The sequence below is a fragment of the Seriola dumerili genome, unplaced genomic scaffold (genome assembly GCF_002260705.1).
Source record: "Seriola dumerili isolate Sdu_G_001 unplaced genomic scaffold, Sdu_1.0 BDQW01000025.1, whole genome shotgun sequence".
NCBI lineage: Eukaryota > Metazoa > Chordata > Actinopteri > Carangiformes > Carangidae > Seriola > Seriola dumerili.
Window position 1 is genome coordinate 12,695,802 of NW_019174280.1, and position 6,335 is coordinate 12,702,136.

Genomic DNA, 6,335 nt, shown 5'->3' on the forward strand with positions numbered 1-6,335 from the left:
CAAGCAGAGACACCTGTTCAACTGCCCCGCCCTCATCTCCACCTGAGTAGGTTGAGTGGGTTACCAGTTTATCAGCCCCACAATTTATTATTTTCTACCTGTTTTCCCATACTTTGAGAATTAAAAATTAAGAATGAGGCAACGCTTGAACTCTTTATCAGTACTGGCAATAAGAGTCGGAAGTCGTCAGACACCTGGACTTAAATGATGAGTTTTCGAGGAGAAAGGCCAGAAAGAAGACCATCACATAAGGTAGGCTTTCTCTCATATTATTGTGGACTGTCCTAACTCACCGTATATGTTTTTGTCGCCAAGGTGTTTATACAGTGAGAAGTAGTTGACATTGTTGGTTTTGAAAACCTATTTGTCTATTGTATCATTGCGTGTCTATACCAGCAGGATGGGTGATATGATGTAAATCCTGTATGATACAGGTAACATACATGATTTGTTATAGGTCTACCATCTCTCTCTCTCTCTTTCTCTCTCTCTCTCTCTCTCTCTCTCTGTGTGTGTGATGGAAGAATCTGAATCATAGTACTGTATTGGTGGAGGTGGGGCAGCATGTGCTTGTGTATGCCATTCAGCAACACGCTCCAAAATTTTGTGCCCAGGGGCCTCTGCATTCTTAATCCGGGTCTGATTCTAGTCTGAACTGAATGTGAACTCATTCCTGGTACGTCTCTTATTACCTGAAATGACACATGCTCATCCAGACACACACATTCACACACAGGTCAGAGCAATTGTTAGCAGTGTTGGAGTGCGTTCCCTTGTGTCAGCCTCACTGCCACAGGGTCAAGAGTCTGGACTGATTAGTGCTCGTCATAAGACCTGTGTCTCATTACACACACGCGTGGGGCGAGAGGTTCACTGCAGCTCAGAGAAGAAACCTGTCAATCGTACTCAGTGTAGATGTGAGATGTGCCTTCAATGCGTTCACAATAGCCGGCAAATCCCTCCGAGCACGTTTTATGCTGCTACAAGAGGAATTTTGTATGTACACTGATGGTTCACATTGTATGATATTGTCTTGTATGAGCTTAAACAGCCCATAACACAAGCATTCATTTTATTTTCTTGTGTATAATGTGGTTCATTACAACAAATATCTCAAACTGGCACTACAAACTGACTTCTATTTGCAGTGGTGAAGTACATTTACTCAATTATTGTGTTTAAGTGCAATTTTGAGGTACTTACACTCAACTTGGGCAATTCCATTTCCTGCGACTTTATACTTCTACTCCACTACTATTCAGTGTGAAATATTGTACTTTTTACTAAACTATTATCAGCTTTCTATTTCTGTAGCTATTCTGCAGATTTCACATAAAAAATATTGTTAATGATTTCATTTAAGTAATTGTTTAATTATAAAAGAGGTAAAATAATCCACTATTTTACAAACAAGCAAAGATTATATAAAAGCCTAGAAATAAATATAGATAGGTGTAACAGAACTTTTGCTTTTCAAACCATAAGATTTATCCTGTGACCCTTGTGATTTCACTACCTAACTGTATACAAGGTAGTTAAATAAGGTGAAATGCTCCTTACGCACTGATGCTCAGTTTTCTTAGGTAGGATTTTGAATGAAGGATTTACAGTAATTGAGTATTTTAATATTAACCAGTTGTACTGGTACTTTTACTTGAGTGCTTTTCCACCACTATATATTTGGCTCCTCACACACAAAGAACCAAGGTGCATGTGTTTTACATATGTGTGTGTCTTTGTGTGTGTACAAAGCCACAGGGAAGGATCCGTGTGGTCAGAGGCAAGATTAAGAGGACATGCCAAGGACGCCATGATGCAATACAGGCCTCTTGTTAAGAGCCCTGAAAGCGTCACCCAGGCCTGCAGGCTGAATTGACCTCTGAACCCCTTCTGCAACTTCCTGGACCTCCCTCTCTTTCTCTCTCTTTCATCTCTCTTTCTCTGCGCTCTTTTCCCACCTCTCGCTCTCTCTCTCCTCAAATGTGCCTCCCCTCAGCCCAGCTCGCACCCATCGCTTTCACAGAGGCACCAGTGAGCGGGCAGCAGCCAAATGGCCTGCCCTCTGCTTCATATTGCTGGTGGTCAGGTTTTGTTTTTGTCTTTGACGGTTTGACTTTCGTTCACAAAGCCCAGGAGGACTCCTATAGCCCAGGGATGGACACACACACATACTCTCTCACACACAAGCACACACATACACTTGCGCCAAACTGAAGAGGTCTGCTCTGAGACCTCGGGCATCTTCTCCAGCTTCTGTCAGAGCCATGATGTCATTATGAAGAGACACAATGCCTCTTCATTATCACCCCCCCCCCACACACACACACACACCCCCCTCACACACAAACACACACACATCTTTACCACTGCACAGACACACACGCAAGCTACAGAGTCAACAGCATTAGAGCACATGAGGTACAGGTGAGCCGCACTGTAAAACAGGTAAAGTTGTAAAAACAATTAAATTAATGATTTACTACAGTTCTTAAGTAGTTGTTTTTTTAGGCTGATTTTAAATGCTTCTTGTATTTAACATTAGGATTAAGAGGAAATAGGCAAGTAATCAATTTGTTTTCCCTGATGTACCCCCTCAGTTTCCTTCTCATCCACACACAGTGTAGGATGCTGCATCATGAAATCTGTGTCACAATAAAAAACTCATGTGGCTGCAAACTCAACTTTCTACATATTAAAAAATTATAAATTCTAATATTTCATTTTGTCCATACAGTTTCTGCCCATTGCTTAATGTGGGTTTGTAGTGTAACAAGCAGCAGCCGGTGTCCAGTGTCATCCTAAGGGAAGGGATCGAACAACATCAATATAGAGAAGAAAAAGCAAAGCCACAAACCAAAACCACTGGTGTTCAGTTGTACTAAATCAGTGTTCAGTTACCAGCCACAGCACATATATATCTTTTCAAAATTATATCATAACCTCTACGGACATTTGTGTGTAAGATAATATCCAGTATATAAATCCAGTGCGATACTCCTCCTTCCACTGTACCTATAACCCAAGACAGTAACTACAGATTATACAAAAACTGAAAATACAGCATATCATAGCAAGAAACATCGGCTCTAGATAAAAAATAAAGGTCTAATTAAATTTCCTCTAGATCTGACTTTAATTAACAGCTGTAATACTACTTGTCAACGCTGGGTCAATGCCCTCACGCCTTGGGCTGTCTCAAGCCTTGATCTGAACAGATCGTACAAAGCAGCTTTGTCATTTACCTCAGCTCCGCCCCTAACTGAGCAATATTAAACAGATGATTTAACCATAAAAGACATAATTCATGTGCACTTACAGATTCAGTTTCAGCAAATATCAGTCTCTGTAAGCAAAGACCCAAAATTAACCACCAATTGGCCTTAAGGGGTTCAGTGATCTTACAGGTCACTGGCCTACGCTGTGCTGGTGCACCACACTCTCCATTCATTAACCTTATGGCTTCATATTGTAATGCTCATCTTTCCCACCTTCAGACATCGTAACGGGGTCACTGAGAGGTCACTGGAAACATTGTTAGTCCATGAGGTCACATGAAGGCACCCCAAATTATTTTGTGTGTATTATTAGTGCATGTTTATTTTCCACAAAACAGTCAGCAGGAAAACAATAACACCTGCAAACCTGCACGAAAATACATTTATATAAATAGATTTAATACATTTGAAAATGGTAAAACAAAAAAGGGCATTTATAACTTATTCCACAATTTTTACATTGACATCTGTATCCAGAGACTGCAAGTAAATTCTGGACGCAGACATATAGAATGAAGTATGGGCACGACAATACAAAAAGGCTTAATTCGTTGTACAGAACATTGCTGTTTGGGATCTCTCCACTATCAAAACTAACAAACCGTATTAAGGATTATCTGTATTGGTGACCTTTAACTTCAGCTTTCTCTTTGTTTAGCCAAAATACATTTTCGAGCATATGTATTACTTTGTTAGTGATATGTCGCTGAGCTGAATGAGAACAGCACAATGTTTCATCTCAGATTCATACATTTTAGCTGTGGAGTTAAATCAAGACGGGCAACAGTCTACAGCCAAAGAGAGAGTAAGTGCAGAGTAAATGCCTGCTAACCCTGAGAGGTGTCTCAGTTCCCTTCAAGTCAAATTATCCAAGGTGTCTTGCTGCATAAAGCATCCTCTGTACATCTCGACCTTAAGTGCTGGTTATTTTTCCTGCTCTGAGCGTTGTTCTACCTCACCTTCCCCGCCACATTGGATTTAGGGGTCTCTTTATATAACCCACATGCCTGCGTGTGAGTCATGATACGAAAGGCTCAGATGGTAAAGGAGTCCCAACCGGTGCCCAAAAGACGTGTCACTAGTAATACCTCGCCCCCAGACCTGAGGTGTCTCCTTTCGTTGCGCTGTGGGCCTCTGTGATCTGTGTGGAAGGGCGGTGAGCCAGGGCCCAGGCATGCCGTTAGCAGCTCACTAACATAGCATTAGCTCCACGGTCATCTCAGTGGGCCTGTGCTGTCTCAACTGTTTCCTCACGCTCGGCTACACACACCTTCTGTGGCTCCACACCGCTTGTTAGCCACAGACCCCCTCTGTCATAAGACCGCCGTCTGTGTCCCCCTGACCGTGTCTCCTCCCAGGCCCTTATTTTCCCTCCCTCTCTTTCTCCCCTCTCACTCTCTCCATCCACTCTTTCTCGGGGGTTCTCAGCAGGGGTTCCTGTTTGTGCCACACACAAACACACACATGCAAAAACATCTTATAGTTGCAGCTCAGGGGCAAAGGCTTTAGATTATCCCAACAAGAAAAGAGAGATAAGGAAAAATAACAGAGAGAGAGAGAGTGCCATCAGATCAATTTCTCCCCTCCTTGTATCTGGGGTTGAGGGGTTGCCGCGGGCGACCCGGAGGGGAATGTGATGCCTGTTGAGGAGGAGACATTCCTGGGAATGCAGCTTGAACACCGCGCTGGGAGCGAGAATCTACCCGCTAATCTGTCTGTTCCTCCAAGGCGAAAATCTTCCTGGCGATGAGACACATTCTGTTACCAGACACACGCATGTGGTCGCGCACGCACACACACAGCCGAAGTTAAAGTCCCAGCCAGACGACATCTCGCTCACCCTCGGGGAAGAAAGCAAAGGAGGAGGTTCAGAGGGAGGCTGGGCTGGGGTGGGGTTGGGGAAAAAGGGGGAGCAGATTAGGGAGGTAGATGACATCTCACACATCTCGACAGGGGGGCATTAGATGGAAATGAGGGGAGGACGGAGGGCTGTCAGGGAGGTGGAGAGGAGAACGGTGGGGGCAGATGAGATTAGGGAAGGAAGGGAAAGAGGAAACCAGTTGGAAGGGTAACTTTGATGTGTGTGTGTGTTTGTGGGGGGCTCTAAGTCCAAAGTGATGAGTGATGGGTGAGAAAGATGGAGGAGAGGAGAGCTAGTTTTAGGCATTGATGAGCAGAGGCCACAGAGTTAGCTGGACCTCATGATATAACGGTGTCTAAGGTAACGGGGGGGGTGCAACATCTGAGGGTGAGGTGTAAAGGGGATAAAAGGGGGTGAAGGGTGAGGTTAGCGGGGCATAGAACAGTGTTCTTGAGGGAGTGTGGAGGATCCTTGGAGTCCTGGCACCTTATGGCATGGCCTGCAGTCAAACAGATGCTGCAGGCCTTGCCAGCCTTGAGCAGGGCACAGATGAGACCATTTAGAAGCAAAGGAGGGACGTGCCTTGTCTTACCGAGCAGTGCAAGAGTGTGTGTGTGTGTGTGTGTGTGTGTGTGTGTGTGTGTGGACCTGTCTCTCAAAGAAAAGAGAGCGTGAGTTGTTTGTTGAAGTTATGCAAATGCACATCAGTTGTCTTCAGTTGATTGTACATTCATTGTGTTTAGACCATGATGCCCTGGCAGGCAGCTGCTAACAGGGAGCAGTGGTCATCGAAGATACTGACTGAGCAGGCACACATTTAACAAACTGTGTGCTCATTGTGTGAAAACTGGCCCACATTCGGGTTAATGGACCGACATTCATCTTACTCATACGGTACCTCTCTTCTGTTTAGGGAGGATGAGGCAACAGCAAGAAATAGCAGGGGGGAAAAAAATTGTCTACAATCTTTAATGACTTAAAGGGGCAATCCATTTTTACTTTATTTATTTATTTATTTTTTAATTATCAGTCTACACCTAACCACACTGAATGTTAGCAATACTAGAGTCGTTCTAAAGCTGAGAATTAGTCATAAGGCTCTTGTACAATGTTATTGGAATGGATGGATCAAATTCTGATAATACAGAGTCATTTCGAGGGAGTTTGTGATGCTTAAAAAAAATTATTCACCTTATTGC